Source organism: Pongo abelii, chromosome 2 (genome assembly GCF_028885655.2).
Source record: "Pongo abelii isolate AG06213 chromosome 2, NHGRI_mPonAbe1-v2.0_pri, whole genome shotgun sequence".
NCBI lineage: Eukaryota > Metazoa > Chordata > Mammalia > Primates > Hominidae > Pongo > Pongo abelii.
This window is the reverse complement of record NC_085928.1, coordinates 124,543,433-124,561,035: the sequence shown is the minus strand read 5'-3', so window position 1 is coordinate 124,561,035 and position 17,603 is coordinate 124,543,433. Positions and strand designations below refer to the sequence as shown.

The 17,603-nt window shown below is 38.5% G+C and overlaps 1 long non-coding RNA gene across 2 annotated transcripts in view; it reads right to left on the bottom strand.

Moving 5' to 3' along the window:
- Positions 1–610: 610 nt before the first annotated feature.
- Positions 611–17,603, bottom strand: part of LOC103890222 (uncharacterized) — a 140,202-nt gene continuing 123,209 nt past the window's right edge. For both annotated transcript variants that reach the window (XR_008523820.2, XR_654576.4), the window contains exons 3-5: positions 2,977–3,166; positions 1,040–1,089; positions 611–830 (exon numbers count right to left, since the gene is read on the bottom strand). This is a non-coding gene — a long non-coding RNA (uncharacterized LOC103890222). The remainder of the gene's footprint in view (positions 831–1,039; positions 1,090–2,976; positions 3,167–17,603) is intronic.

Here is a 17,603-nt window from a genome sequence, read left to right as displayed (position 1 = left end):
AGCTGCTATCAGAGGCACTTCAAAAAGTGAGGGACAAACACCCAAACCACTTCCTTTTGCCATCCTGTCTCCTGCCACTGTCTCTCATTGATGAAATTCAAACTGATGCCAGCTATCGAGGGGGGTCTGTTAATTGTATCAATCTAGTGTGCAAAGCAAGACATAGAAGAATAGAAAATTAACCTAGGTAGTCAACAGGCAACAGCTAGAAAAGAACCAGCACAACTAGATAACTCAACAACAACAAAATTTAACAGTGTCAGGATATTCTGCTATAGTTCTTTCCAGTCAGGTATAAAGTTAATTGTTTTTTGCTTTTGTTTTTAAATTTTAATGTATTTAAGCCAACAAAGTCAATCAATTATATATTTGATAATTACTTTTTATATGCAAAGCTCAGTACTAAGTATTAAAAGATAGTGTTTCTAGTGTTACATGACTATAAGGAAAGAATATATAATTTTTCCAAAATGTTGACTATTTTATGTTCCTTGAAATGATAACAAGTTCTATGGAAGTTCAAATAACAGTAAAAATTGCATCAGCTTGATAGGGATTAAAATAATTTTAATGGATAACTAGGAGTTTGAAAATACTTTGATCTGTGGGCAAGGTTCTGACAACAGGATATGGATTAACAGGAAGAGCATCCCCATTGGAGGTCAAAGCAAGGCAGAAGTATGTAAGATACGTTTGAGAAATAGTAAACAATCTCTAGTAGAGATAGAAAAATGAGCAGGAGATAAGCTTGGGAGGTAAGTTCTGATTAGATCATGGAAAGTAAGGAAATGTAATCTGTTTTCATTGAGGAGTCTTCAGTTTACACCATGCTACAAAAAAAAAAAAAAAAAAAAAAATCAGGCACATCACAATCTATACCAATTTCAGGAAGCAAGAGTCATGAGCGGAAATAGAGAAGGCAGAATTTGGCTAATGGAAAGAAACATTTTTCTAACTGGCCCTCCAAATGCAATAAATGCCTTGAAAATAGTAAATATGCCAACCATAAATAAAAAGTGACGCAGAGATCCTTTCTTACCTCCAAAAACTGAAGAGATGACCTTTAGCATTCCTTCCAACTTTGAAATTCTGTGTCACAGAACAAGATACAAATTATGGTAAGAAAATTTTAGTTTCCAAACACTGCATGTTCTCACTCATAGGTGGGAATTGAACAATGAGAACACTTGGACACAGGGCAGGGAACATCACACACCAGGGCCTGTCATGGGATTGGGGGGAGGGGGGAGGGATAGCATTAGGAGAAATACCTAATGTCAATCACTAGTTAATGGGTGCAGCAAACCAACATGGCACATGTATACATATGTAACAAACCTACATGTTTTGCACATGTACCCTAGAACTTAGTATAATTAAAAAAAAAAAGAAAATTTTAGTTTCTAAATGCTTTTACAGCTCTTATGAAGGAATAATAAATCAAAGGAAAGAGGCACGAAGCAATGTTTTCTTCCTTCCTCCTTTCCTCCCTTCCTCTGTTTCTCCCTTCCTTCACTCTTGATGTAACTGCCCCGTGAGTTCACCTTGCATGCTGCCTAGACACAGCCAATTTATCCAGACAGGGGAACTGCAATAGAGAAAGAGTTTAATTTACTCAGAGCTGGCTGTATGGGAGACCAGACTTTTATTATTATTCAAATCTAAAATTGAGGGATTGGGTTTTTTAAGGACAATTTGGTGGATAGGGGCCAGTGAGTCAGAAGTGCTGATTGGTTGGGTTGAAGATGCAATTATAGAGAGTACAAGCTGTCTTCTTGCACTGAGTCAGTTCCTGGGTGGGGTCCACGAGACCAAATGAGCCAGTTTATCAATCTGGATAGTGCCAGCTGATCCATCAAGCGCAGGGTCTGCAAAATGTCTCTAACACTGATCTTAGGTTTTATAGTAGTGATGTTATCCCCAGAAGCAATTTGGGGAGGGTCAAAATCTTGTAGCCTTCAGCTGCATGACTACTAAACCATAATTTCTAATCTTGTGTTTAGTTTGTTAGTCCTAAAAAGGCAGTGTATTCCCCAGGCAGGAAGCAGGTTTGTTTTGGGAAAGGGCTGTTATCATCTTTGTTTCAAAGTTAAACTATAATCAAAGTTTCTCCTAAAGTTAGTTCAGCCCAGGAATGAACAAAGACAACTTGGAGGTTAGACACAAGATGGAGTTGGTTAGGTCAGATCTCTTTGACTCTAATAATTTTCTCAGTTATAATTTTTGCAAAGGCGGTTTCACATCAAGTGGGGGCTGGAAGACACTCATTCAAGCTGGTTCACTCACATGGGTTGCCTGAGCTTCCTCACAACATGGTAGCTGAATTACAAGAGCAAATACCTTAAAGGAACCAAGAAGAAGTACGTGATATTTTTATGAGCTACCCTTAGCAGTCACATAGTGTACTCTATTTGAAACTGCCTTTGCAAAAATTGTATCAGTGAAAAAAATTATGACAGTAAAAGAGATCTGAGTTAACGCACACTCCATCTTGCTGCTTCCTTAATTATTCCTGAGATACTGGGCCAACCTAACTTTGGAAGATATTTAGGCTATAGTTTAAATGATAATAGGCCTTGCTCAAAACTGAATTGCTTTTGTAAAGCTAATGGAAGGCCATTAGGCTGGGGGGAGGAGAGGATCCTTAGTCCTGCTAAAGTGCATACATAAATGATTGTCAGCAATTAGTATGGAGGTTATAAGATATGCAAATTCCCCAATTACTCCTTCAAATTATACCACTATTGTAGATTGGCCTTTTGAGATCTCTTTTTGAGTTTTCTGCATGTCTAACCCCCATGGCTCCACCTGGAACTGCCAACCCCACTCTTTTGGCCCCACCCAGAAGCAGTTTAGCCCAGGGAGGCATCTTCGACCCCTTATGATTTCATCTCCACCCCAACCAATCACCATCAAGCACCTGTTACCTGGCTACTCCCACCCCTTCCCCCAGACTGCCTTTGAAAAATCCCTAACCTGGGAGGTTTGGAGGAGATGATGTGAGGGCTAATTCTGACTTCCATGTAGCCTGATCGGCCTTGTGTCTGTTAAACACTTTGTCTGCGACAGTGCTGTGGTCTTTCTTCATGCAGCCAGCAGGAAGAATCCCTCCAATGGTTACATATTGATGAAGACCATTATAAACATTCATCCACAGAGCCCGCCACTAGATGGAAAGAATATCAAGGTCACATTGTAAAACGGTGTGTGATATTGGTGTGGACATCTTCAGAAAATACAAGCTGCTACTGGAGAATACTAAACTTTGATTACAAATGTTTAAGTGTCTTTATTTTATTTGCTCCAAAGGGAAGTATCAGCCCACCTAATTTCTGTAACTTTTACTCCAGCATTTCATCAGTTGCTTGCTGTAGGGATGAACTCTTTTCATTTATTTGACAACATATGGTTCTCCTTGTGATAACATTTTGCTAAATATTAATGCTATTTTTGTGCATTTGTTTTACTCCTTGTATATGTTCTTTTCCTTATCCCTCTTTGTTCTTCCCTTGTACTTTAAAAAGAAAAGAAAAGATAAACTATGAAGTTTCTAAGTATGTGAAGAAAGGCAGTTCTTTAAGTGATATATTTTTTAAATTATTTTAACTGGAAATATTTCATCCTCTTTACCCCTTTCTTACACTTTTACGGAATAGCATGATAATAGTTAACATCTACCTAACACTATGCTAGACCTCAAAAAGCACTAAAGAAGTATTCAGCTGTAAAGACCCTTGAAGGCTGCGAGTTTGCTGTATTCCAAATTCTCAGCACCCATCAAAAAGTCTGACTCACAGGAGTTACTGCATAAACATCTGTCTAGTAAATGAATGAATTCATATGAAATGAATAAAGGCATGACTTCTGTTCACTATGAGGTAATGAACAGTTTAGAGGGAGGTCAATAATTTATAATGTGACAAGGAAAGAAAGGTGTGTTATATACGGTAGACTGAGATGTCTCTAAAATCAAAGGGTATTGAGCAAGTGAGATGGAGATAAAGGAAAGAGAAATAATGAGAAATAATAATCAATAACTTCATAACTCAGATGGTAGTGGTAGGGGCTGTGGCAATTGTTGAGGGGAAGAGTGGGTGGAGTATAGATAGCAGAGTGCTGAATCACAAGTTAAAGGGCAGTGCAATTATTTACAACCTGAAAGAGGATGCAGTAGTGACTGGGAGTGCAGGCTTCAGAGTCACAGACACAGATTCAAGTTCCAGTACTAGTAGTTATGTAATGTTGAATTAATCTCTCTGGGCCTCAGTTTTCTTGCCTAAATGGTATAACAACCTTTCCTATGGTAAGCAAAGTAGGCATGGACACACACATACCATTAATACCTTTCCCTTGTATCAGAGCACAAATCCCTCATCTCTCATTGTACCAAAGTATGCTAGTATAGACACGCTGGCACCAGATTTGACATTTTTTAGTGAGTATTCCACTGCAGTGACTCTGCCTCTGCAATGCACCACAAAGCAACAAAACAGGGAAGATTTAGGTCAATGTGTAGCATGCAGCCTCTGGGTCAGGGGTGATGTCCTTGCTAGAAAGGAGGGATTCACAGACTGCAAAAAAGCACAAAAGAATAATTCAGCTGTAAAGCCTTTTGATGGCTTGGAGTTTCTTGTATTCAAAATTCCCAGCACCCATCAGAAAGTCTGACTCACAGGAGTTACTCAATAAATGTCTGTGATACGAGCTCCTTGATAAGCTGCTGAAAGGAGGTAGAAAACAAAAATCCAAAGTTCCCCAAAGTCACCTCTACTCAACCTACTTTGAAAGACTGCTGTAATAATTATTGTAAAATGCCTAGCAAGGCAGTAAATGTTAACTATTATTGTATTATCGTTGGGTTTCTCCAAGTCTCTAAGTTGATGACATTCGTAGAAGAAATATGCTATATAAGCAAGTGATATAGAATATTACTATTGTTGGGGTTGTATTAGCTACTAATTGCTAAAAAAACAACAGCCATTTATCCTCATGGATCCGTGGATTGTCTGGAGATCAGCTGAAGGTGGGCAGACCTAAGCTGGGCTTGGCTGGATTTGGCTCAGCTCTGTACTATATGTTTCTAATCTTCTTTGTAGGAGCAAGAGGCAACAAGAAACAAGCAGAAACACACAAAAATCCTCGAGTCCTAGGTTCAAAACTTGCACACTGACACTTCCACTAATTATCCTCCCAGTTCAAGCCAAAGCCCAGAGGAGGAAAAATGTGCCTCACTTATTTAAGGGGAAGCACTGTAAAGCCACAAAGGGAAAATAAGTAAGGCCATTAATGCAATCTACAAAAATGATAGACTTGCACAATTGTTTGTCAGCAACAGAGGAGACTATGCGTTATACAGCTTTTAAAAAGATCAGACGACATGGCCCCCAAATGCTCTCCAAGCCTGAACTGGGTTGACTAATGTTCCCACCAGATTTCATGTCTACTTTGAAACATGTCAATGTGCTCTTATTTGGAAATAGGTTCTTGCAGATGTAATCAAGTTATGAAGTCAGACTGGATTAGGATGGCCCCTAATCCAATAACTGGTGTCCTTATAAAGAGGAAAATTAAAATCCAGAGATAGAGAAGATAAAACTATGTGAAGACACAGAAGACACAGAGAAGTGTTTCATGAGAAGACAGAAGCAGAGATTGAAGTGATATGTCTACAAGCCAAGGAACACCAAGAGTTTTTATCACCTATCGGTAGCTAGGAGAAAAACCTGGAGCAGATTCTCACTTATAATCTCCAGACAGAACCAACCCTGCCAACATCTGTATTTCATTTTGAACTTCTGGCTTCCAGAACCGTGAGGGGAAAAGTTTCTGTTGTTTAAAACCATCCAGTTTTTGGTACTTTGTTGCCACAGTCTTTCTGATCCTTATGTACACTTCCAGAACTTTTTCATGGTACCAAAAAGAGGTAGCATCCACATTCCATTCTCTTAAAATTGGGTAGGAATTTGTCACTGCCTCAGTCGATAGGGATCTAACACACTGGTTATAGCAGGCCAAGTGGTAAAAACCTTCTGTTAGTCTTAACACCTCCCTACCTCTATGTTAGTCTAGGCTACAACTTTCTACAGAGGGTTTTGGAACTCCAATAATGATCTCAGCATGTTTTATAAGTAGATTAACCTTCAGCCCTGTTTTTATTTGATGTAATATATTTAGGTGGAGAGAACACGGGAGTCAAATTTAGAAATCTTAGTCATCTTACTTTTTATTCTCCACATCTAATCATTTACCAAGATTGATCATTTTTTTTTTTTCAATGAATTACACTTAAATTGGCCACATTATTGCCTTACTCTAGGTCCTCGTTTCTAATAAATGATGCTCACTGGTTCAATGCTGCCACTGGTGATTTTTAAACAATTCAGATCTGGTCATACCACCATAACTGCTTAAAAAGAAGGATTTGAGGATTCTAACTAAACTCTTGAACATGTCAAATAAGATCCTTCATGGTTGGACCCATGTGGACATTATCATTGCACCAGTTGCCAGCCCTTGCATACATCCTCCTCTGTCTGTCTGCCTTCACACATGCTATACTCACTGACGTTCTCCTACCTATCCCTGGCTAACTTCTATCATCCTAGGACTCAATTTATGCATCACTTCCTGGGGGAATCACTTCCTTAATTCTACTAGATTTGATTTAGCATTCTTCAGATCTCTCTTTGTTTTAGCATTCTCCCCCACATTGTATTGAAGTTATTTTTTACTTTTTAATTTTACTCATCAACTGCACTCATTGAAGGCCCATTGTGTCTTCTATGTTTTGATCTCTACCATTACTATGAAACAGTCATACTGACATGGACAGCAGCTGTTGAATTAATTATTTCTTCATCCATAAAATCATCTCCCTTGTCCATGGGATAATATATTTAAAGATGCTCACATTTCCAGTTTTAATTGTGTCTTGTATTCATGGTTTTTGTTGTTGTTGTTGTTATTGTTATTGATTTTGACAGATTTATTTATCAAAAATTAGTAAAATACTTTTTCTCATTGATTGAACTTTTTCTAAAGTGTAAGATTGAATTGGATAAATAATCTCTTTCTGTAGAAATACTATAAAATATAATTCTGACTTCGAAAGTTTAGCTAAAGAAAGTGTCTATTATTAGGATAGCATAAATATTACATTTTCATTTTATAGTTATATATTTTTAAATCATGGTTTTTAAGTTTAGACCTCTTATTTCTCTGCTGGATGTGTTAGTCCATTTTCATGCTGCTGATAAAGATATACTCGAGATTGGGAAGGAGAAGAGGTTTAATGGGCTTACAGTTCTACATGGCTGGGGAGGCCTCACAATCATGGTGGAAGGCAAGGAGGAGCAAGTCACATCTTATGTAGATGGCAGCAGGCAAAGAGAGAGCTTGAATAGGAAAACTCCCGTTTTTAAAACCATCAGATCTCATGAGACTCATTCACTATTATGAGAATAGTGTAGGAAAGACCTGCCCCCATAATTCAATTGCCTCTCACTGGGTTCCTCCAAAGATGTGTGGGAATTGTTGGAGTTATAATTCAAGATGAGATTTGGGTGGGGACACAGCCAAACTATATCACTGGATTATGAGATATTTCACATTAAAAAAAGTTCTAAACATCTTTGGATGCTCTCACTCTCTTTTTCTTATGCCACCACACTATATTTTGTTAAAATATTTTTTTGTGCAACATTTATTCAAATTTTTTAAAAATGGATATTTTCCCTTTAAAAAATGTTTCTGTAACACTTCTAATCCTATCTGTCCTTCCAGAACTTTTTTACTCCACTTTTTCACTTCCCTTGAAATTGGATGGGGGCTTTGTTACTGCCCCAGTGAATAGAATGAGGCAGAAGTAATGATGTATAATTCTGAGGCTAGGCTATAAAGTGTAATCCAGTTTCCATTTGTCTCTTTCTCTTGGGATGGGACTTACAGCCATCATACTGTGAGGAAGGCCAGGCCACATGGGGCTACCAATTTAGAGAACTGAAACTTCATCCCTCAGCTCTGCTGAGTTTCCAGCTCACAGCCAGCAATAATTTGTCATTTATATTAGAAATAAATTCCCCAGGTTCTAGTTAAGAGATTCCAGCTAATGCCACATAAAATAGAAATGAGCCTTCTCCACCCAGACCTACCCGAGTTACAGTTTTGTGAGCAAAATACATTACTGTTATTGTCTCTAGTTATTCAGTTTTAGGGTGGTTTGTAACAAACAAAAAGTTGTTACAAATCTACCTAATAAGCAGTCTTTAGGACCAATTTGGTCAATATGAGACAAATATCAAATAACAATACTATCTGAAAGCTTGAGGAAGATCAGTGTCCAGATAATATCTCCAAAGGCTCATGCTAGGCAAACATTAAAAAAAAATGAGTTTTTTTCACATAAATGTACAGAGAATTTTTTTTTAAATATAGACTTGAAGAGTCTAGACTTTCTAAACGCAAAATTAAGAAGACATATAAACTAATTTATCTTCGGCTATATCCATACCTGCACACAGCCCAGGAGATGAACTTCCAACTCAAAAACTCTCACTAGTCTCAGAGTTAGCTGGGTTATTATAATGGGAATTATTTAACCATCTGAGAATACCCTACTGATACTAGACACTGACTTTTGTTGGATCCTTTAATCAGGGGTCAGCAAATTATGGCTTGCAGGCCAAATTTGGTCCACTGCTTATTTTAGTAAATACAGATGTATTGAAACACAGCCACACCTATTAATTTACTTATTGTCTTTAAATACTTTCACACTGAAACGACAATGTTGCATCATCATGTCTGAGATCGTATGGCCTACAAAATTAAAAATATTCACTATCTGACCCTTTACAAAATTTGCAGACTCCTGTCTTAGATGAATAATTTTGGGGCTTTATAGGAAGCCTGTCAGCTACATTTGCCTGGGGAGAACTCATTTCCATCATATCCAAAATTTCTGCCTCAGAGAAGCACACACAGTTCTGGAGAACCTGTCCGTGAGTAGTTTCTTGTTGAAGGATGAAGATGAAGGTCAAAGGAAACCAGGGAAGGCTGCACACACAAGCCTGGGTGTCAGGGAGATCTGATTTAGTGGGCAAATTAGGAAATAATTCATGTTGGGGTGGTCAGACCCAACACCAAGCCGTGGGAGTGACGAAGTCCAGCGGAGTCAAAAGGATGAGAAAAAGACAATTTGAAAGAGAAAAGTGGGTCCGGGGGGCCATCATGAGTGTATGGAGGCTGCGAAGGCCCCGAGCTCTGGGAGCCCACACTATTTATTGGTAATCCAACAAAGAAACAGGTGGTGAGAAAGTGGGGGTCCAAAGGGAGCGTTGTATTAAGCACATGATTTACTGCTGTGACGGTTTAGCATTTGCTCCGCTACTTGAGATAATGGGGAGTAGGTTATTTTAACTCAAGATACAATCGATCCTGGGAGAGCAAGGAGCAAGGAGCCAGCAAGTCTAGACACATTCCAGAGGCCACAAGCCCTGGATTCTATCCAAGCCATGAGGGGTTTTATGCCCTGGGCTTAGATTATGGTGCATCAGGGTAGCCTTCCACCCTTTAGCACAGAGCTTGGTGTTCCAAAGGCCACAAGAGGTTTTAGACCCTGGATCCCGGACATGTTCCAAGACTCTTTTACATTATGTCAGACATGCAAGCCTTGCCTCAGCTTCTCTCCCAACACTCAGCTTTTCTCCTAACAAATTCACATATCTCAGAATGTTAATTAGAAATCTGTTGGTTGCAAGAGATTTAAGCACCTAGAAGTATACCTGATTTCAAGTGCAGCTGGAACCAGAGGCCCAAATAATCTCACAAACACACTGTTTCTCTCCTATAACTCCTTTTTGCTGAGATGAATTTTTTCTCAGAATTCCCCCAGTGGGCAATTCTAAACTCACATTGTCCTGACATTACCAATCCCGTGAGAAAAGATAATCTCCTCAATATTTCACTGATTAGTCCAGCTTGAGTCACATGCTAATCACTGAGCAATCATTCTGGCCAGGATAATAAAGTCCTTTGATTGGCTGATCTTAGCCATGTGTAGCTTTCAAACTTAATCAAAGTAGTGAACAATGAAGAAGAGGCCCTTCACTCAAATGCTGGACAAATATTTTCTTTTTTTATATCTTCTGCACATCTTCCCATGGTACCAACTTAGGGTTGCCAAATGAATACAGGATGCCTAGTTAAAATTGAGCTTCAGAAAAACAACAAATAAAAACACATTTTTAAAATAAATGAATCCCAAATATTACATTGGACACAATTATACTAAAATATTGATCATTTATCAGAAATTTAAATTTAACTGATTATCTTATATTTTTATTTGCTAAATCTGGCAATCCAAAACCAGGTGAAAGTTTTTTTCTTTGATCCTTTCCTAATTTGGCACTGTTCTACATAAAACTCACAAGATTATTTTGAGGATCAATACAGGTAATAGTGGCAAAAGCATCTGATAAATTACAAAGTGCTATAGAAATGCAAGAAATTATTTTTGTGGGGTGGAGGGGCTGGATTCCTAAGGTTTTATTTCAATCTTGGTTCTATCTTGAGACAGTTCTGTCCAGTACCATGATCACACAATTCTAAACTGGAAGGCACTTACTCTCCCTAATAATTAAGGGAATAAATATAATTGAGCTTACATATATATGATTAAAACTAATCATAACTGAGGCCAGGTGCAGTAGCTCACACCTGTCATCCCAGCACTTTGGGAGGACAAGGCAAGCGGATCACTTAAGGCCAGGAGTTCGAGACCAGCCTGGCCCACATGGTGAAACCCAGTCTCTACTATAAATACAAAAAAATTAGACGGGCATGGTAGCACATGCCTGTAATCCCAGCTACTTGGAAGACGGAGGCAGGAAAATCATTTGTACCTGGGAGGTAGAGGTTGCAGTGAACCAAGATCGTGCCACTGCCCTTTAGCCTGGGCAATGCCATGAAACTCTGTCTCAAAACAAAAAACCAACAACAATAAAAACAAAAAGACCTTAAAATAATCATAACTGAAATTATTTTTCCTTAGAGCCATAAAAACAATAAATATTTCTCAAAAAAACACATTTTTTTTTTTTTTGGGATCCCAGGGAAAGCCAAGTTCATTGTTGATTGTTTGCAATGGATAGTGAATCTTTCTTTTTTTAATTTTTAATTTTTAATTTTGTGGCTACACAGTAGGTGTATAAATTTATGAGGTACATGAGATATTTTGATACAGGCATGCAATGTGTAATAATTATATCATGAAAAATGAGGTATCCATTCCCTCAAGCATTTATCCTTTGTGTTACAAACAATTCAATTATATTGTTTTAGTTATTTCAAAATATGCAATTAAATTATTATTGACTATAGTCACTCTGTTGTGCTATAAAATAGTAGGTCTTGTTCATTCTTTCTATTTTTTTTCCTGCCCATTCACTATCCCCATTTCCTGTCAACTGCCCACTACCCTTCCCAGCCTCTGGTAACCACCCTTTTACTATCTCCATGTGTTCAATTGTTTTGATTTTTAGATCCCACAAATAAGTGAGAATATGAGATGTTTGTCTTTCTGTGCCTGGTTTATTTCAGTAAACATAATGACCTCCAGTTCCATCCATGTTGTTGCAAATGACAGAATCTCATTCTTTTTTTATGGCTGAATAGTACTCCATTGTGTAGAAGTATCACATTTCCTTTATCCATTCATCTATTGATGGACACTTAATGTTGCTTCCAAATTTTGGCTATTGTGAACAGTGCTGTAACAAACACAGGAGTGCAGATATCTCTTCCATATACTGATTTCCTTTCTTTGGGGTATGTACTCAGCAGTAGCATTGCTGGATCATATGGTAGCTCTATTTTTAGTTTTTTGAGGAACCTCCAAACTGTTCTTCATGGTGATTGTAATACATTCCCACCAACGGTGTACGAGAGTTCCCTTTTCTCCACATTCTCTCTAGCATTTGATATTGCCTGTTTTTTAGATATAAGCCATTTTAACTGGGTGTGATGATATCTAATTGTATTTTTGATTGCATTTCTCTGATGATCAATGATGTCAATATGGTTTGGCTGTGTCCCCACCCAAATCTCATCTTGAACTGTAACTCCCACAATTTCCATGTGTCATGGGACGGATCCAGTGGAAGGTAATTGAATCATGGGGACAGGTCTTTCTTGTGCTAGTCTTGTGATGATGAATAAGTCTCACGAGTTCTGATGGTTTTAAAAAGAGGAGTTACCCTGCACAAGCTCTCATTTTTTGCCTGCCACTATCCATGTAAAATGTGACTTGCTCCTCCTCGCCTTCCATCATGATTGTGAGGCTTCCATAGCCACACAGAACTGTAAGTCCAATTAAACCTCCTTCTTTTGTAAATTGCTCAGTCTTCGGTATGTCTTTATCAGCACTGTGAAAACGAACTAATACAGATGTTGAGCATCTTTTCATATGCCTGTTTGCTATTTGTATGTTTTCCTTCAGGAAATGCCTATTCACATCTCTTGACCATTTTAGAATCAGATTATTAGATTGTTTTTCTTATAGAGTTGTTTGAGCTTATTATAAATTGTGGTTATTAATCCCTTGTCAGATGGGTAGTACACAAATATTTTCTCCCATTCTGTGGATCTCTCTTCACTTTTAATTATTTCCTTTGTGGTGCAGAAGCTTTATAACTTGATGTGATCTCATTTGTTCATTTTGCCTTGGTTGCCTGTGTTTGTGGGGTATTACTCAAGAAATTTTTGCCCAGATCAATGTCCTGGAGAGTTTCCCCAATGTTTTCTTGTAGCTGTTTCATAGATTGAGGTCTTAGATTTAAGTTTTTAACCCATTCCAATTTGATTTTTATATATGGTAAGAGACAGAGGTTTAGTTTTATTCTTCTGCATATGGATATTCTTTTTTCCCAGAACCACTTACTGAAGACTGTGTTTTCTCCAGTGTATGTTCTTGGCACATTTATTGAAAATGAGTTCACTGTAGGTGTGTGCTGATAGTGAATCTTAAACTATCTCATAATATTTCCAAGAGATATGACTGATAATTCTGGTTTGGAGTTTTAAAAGTCGACGTATGTCCCTACTGCCAAGTTTTAATTACTTCCTGTAGGGGATCCCTCTCCAGTTCCTGAAATTATTCAGAAGAGAGACATCTGCTAAACAGAAATGCGACTTCCAGCCACAAAGATTTTTTTTCTCTCTTTTATTTTTTTTTCCTCCAACCAATGAAGAATAAGATCTATTTTTTCCTAGGGGGAAAAATGGCAAATGTTTTGCCACTTACCTATCTTCACTTCCCAAAGGACTTCTTCTTGTTATTCTCTTGTTAAAATGGAGGTTGTTATCTGCATACAATGGCTAAGGTTAATTAAATAAAACCTCAGGGTCAGATTTTACTGGGAAGCTGAGAAAATAGTATCTTTTACAACCTGGTTTCATTAAAGAAAAGTGATAGACTATTGCAAAAGAATAGCAAATTAAACTGGAAAAACACTACTTGCACTTAACGTTGTATACAGACTTGCACAGGCAATTAGGAAACAAGAAACACTACATAATGTACTAATTATTTCAAAAATATAATCACTTCAGGAAAGGTGGGCATGGGACAGGTTTGTAAAACTAGAATTCACAGAGCATCCAGGGGAGGGAACTATAAGTACTGGAAATGGCTTTGACTTCTTTGCGTTGAGTGACTGTGGGCAAATCATTTAAAAACCTGTGCCTCAGGCCTGTTATTAAATGGAGACAGTATAATGGCTATTTACAAGGTTATTGCAAGAATAAGAGATAGGTAGCTTTTGGTGCTCCTTGAAAACTGCCTAGCATGTAGTAGATCTGAGCTCTGGTTAGTTTATAGCTCTCCATTTCTGTTTACTTTGAATTTCCTCTCTGTCAGAGACTTTCTTCAAATGGCTAATTGTCATTAATACCTAAGTTCCAGGCACTAAAAAGCACTGTGTGCAGAGATGGGCTGCAAGACAAGGTGATTGCTCATGGATCAGCTCTTGGCTGAAAGACATTCAAAGGTCAGTGTCTGAAGATCTTTGCTCAGGGGGCTTTCTGTTTTTCTGGAGAAAATACATCCAGCTCTTGCCTTGGTAGAGATGGGATGTAGTGTATACTTATCAGCTAGTAATATTGATACAGACAGGAGGCAGGGAAATACTGGGTAGACGAGGGCGGGGTCCCTGGCGAGGGCTCCACCATCAAACCTGGACCTGTGTCCCTAACTTGAGAACTTCACATCCCTGTTTTTCTGCCTGAATGTTGCCTTTTCAGAAACCAGCCTGGCCTGCCCCACCCTGTAACCATAAAAACCCAGGTTCCACTGGCAGAGGGGCAGAGTGGCATGGCGGAGAAGGACAGAAGAGAGAAACCACTGAATGTCAAGAGGAGAAGCAGCTGGACATCAGAGACTATGGTCAGAGAGGAGTTCGGCCAGGGACGATTGGAGAGGAGTTTGGCTGGGGGAGTGCCAAACTCCAGGAGAAGACTGCCTTCTCAATCCATCCCCTTTGCAGTTCCCCATCCCACTGAGAGCCACTTCCACTGCTCAACAAAATCTCCATATTCACCATCCTTCAAGTCTGTGTAACATCATTCCTCTTGGGCACCGGACAAGGACACAGGTGCAGGTGCAAGAGGCTATCACACTTACTCTCCACTGAGCAGTTTAACAGTTAAGCCATCTGCAAATGGCAAAGCTAAAAGAGCATGCTGTAACACACACCTTCTGAAGCTCCAGAAGTTGTGGGCAACCCTAGACACTGCCGTGGGCTGGTATGGGGTTCATTCCTGCTGGAGTCCAAAGCCACATGCCCCGGCTCCTGCATCCACTCACGTGCATGCTCCGCTCCTGCAAGGGGTTTGAGTGCTGCTGTCTGAGTAAGTGAGCTACCCCTTCACGATTCCCACTAAGGGGTCAAGAGAACTATCATGTCTCAATATGGGCTCAGGCCTCTTAATATTCATGCTTTTCATCTTATGTTTCACATCCATCCTCTGCTCTTCTGTGTTCCCAAATCCATAGCATCTCTAGCCTAACTTCTCTGGAGAATAAACTTGAAATCTCCTTTGTGGGAGGAGAAGGGTAATAACCTGGCTAACTGGGGTCAAGAAGGTGTATAAATGATTAATATAAAGTCTTAATCAATGATTTGGTCCATTTTGGATATATGCATCCAACCAGCTTGCTTCCACAGGTGTCTGTAAATTCTTTGACACTCCTCCCATCAAGACATAGCAGTCTAATTTTTATCCTGTTTAATGTGAGCTGATATTATTGTCATTTGTCTAATAAATATAAAATGGAGAAAATGGCACTCAGTGACTTCAGAGGCTAGGTTATAAAAGGTGCCTAAAGTTCTGCCTGTCTAACTTTCTGTCTGAGACATACACATTTGGAGTACGGAGGCATCCTGTAAGAAGTCTGGCAACCGTGAAGCCACCATGCTCAAGAGTAGAGATCTCATAGAGATAGAGAGAGAGATGCCAGAGAAGACCAAGCTATTCTATTCTGGGCTTCATCTGTTTAAGGCTTTCCAGATCAGTTACCAGATATGTAAGTGAAGAAGCTTTCAAGATAACTCCAGTGTCAGTCATTGTGATGCATGCTAACACAAAAGACCCTCATTAAGAGCCCCTTGTCTGAGCCCAATCAAACTCCAGAACCATGAGAAGTGACACTGACAAGTAATTGCTGCTGTTTTATATCACGAAATTTGTGGTGGTTTGTCGTGTAGTTGGAGGCAACTGGAACACTTGGAATGTTGACCCATGTACTCCTCTTGTGAAGAACAGAATATTCCAATGGAAACCCATTCTCTCTAAGGAGTGCTTGGCTCTGCCTCCATTAACTTTGCAGTCTTAGAGAAGAAACTGACAAATTCTCCAAATAACAGATTTCTCATTTGAAAATGTGGATGATGATATGCTGTGAGCAGAACTTTTGCATGGATTAAATGAGAAAATATATGAAAAAACTCTAGGTACTATAAAACACTATATAAAATTGTGAGTTATTGAAATTTTTATGACGCGAAGTACTTTCAATGAACGAGATTACTGAGGAGTTTTCAAATACTTGTCTAAGGCTTCTCTGTTTTGTGTTTAGAGCTTGGGGGAAGGAAGGTTAATTCTGTTTAATCAACTTAACATCTTTATATTTTATTGTATTGAAAAATTTGTATAATTGCATTGGCATATAAAATCACAATGGGAAATTATTATATCTTCTCCATACTTAAGAAAATGTCAATTATATCTAGGGTGGAATGATAAGAGAAATGTGGTTACAGTGATAATGTGAGTCCTGTAAAGGTTTGTGGGTCAAGATTAGATGTGTTTTTTTATGAAACAGCAGTTCTTATGTTACCATGATATGCATTCCTAATGATCATGTCACTTATCATCAGATTTATACCCTGTTTTGTAAATTAATTTAATGAATATGTTTTTGCAGTAGCAGTAAGGGATTTGCAATGATTTAACAACAATTTACAGGGCTCAGCAGTCTTAATAACCAGTAAATAGTAGAGGCACTATAGTGTGACAGGCACAATCTCAATCCACAAAACCAGACATGCAAGAAACAATATTTTCTTTTTCTCAAATTCAATTTAAATTTTATTTTAAGCACCAATTTTACCTGGCATATTTTGGTGGAAAGTTAATCACAATCGATTTGTGTTTTCTCCTCTCCAGGACTGCATCTGATTTCTGGAGTACTAATGTAATCTTAAAATGTTGGGAAAGTGATGTATTCTTTTACGCCATTTGTTGTTACTAGACCTTGACCTTCCCTTGTAGAAGACAACATTACTACCTAATACAGTAATTCCTAAACCTTAACAGGTATCAGAATCACCTAGAGGGCTTGTTATAACACAGACTGCTGGGCCTCAACCCAAGAGTTTCCATTTCACTTGGCCTGGGGCAGGGCCTGAGAATTTGCCTTTCTAATAAGTTTCCAGAAGTTGCTGATACTGATGGTCCTGGACCACACTTTAAGGACCACTGGCCTTAAGATGAGATAGTTGGATTCGGTATATTTTACTGAGAGCTAATCTAGCACAAGGAAAGTCTTCGCCACGAGAAACCCCTTTGTTTTGTATGAAACACTAACCAAATAAGAAACATAATTCCAGAAGGATCTGTGCAGCGGAGGGAGAAGTGCATTTCAGGTTTTCAGCTTAAATGTACCTTAGGTCATAATTTTATTTTATTTTTTATCAGCTAGCTAGTTAGTTTTAGAAGCTAAACAAATCAGTAAAACATGACCAGGATAGACAGAAAACCTTTGGTTTTCTTTTTATTTCTCTCTCTACTTACTCACAGAATGGATCATATGTCTTGTGTTCCATTAAGCAAAAATAAAAGTTTCGGTCAATGATTAGAACAAATGAAACTCGTGTCATCACCCGTTCCTGAATCTGAAGCAACCACTTCCAAATGTGCCATCTCATTTTGCTTAATATCAGAGCAAGTACTGGAAAAGTCTTGCATACTACAGGTAAAATTTAAAAAAAATTTGCTTTTTGGAACTTAGCTTTTTTGGAGGTGGGGAACACTGGCCACCCTAT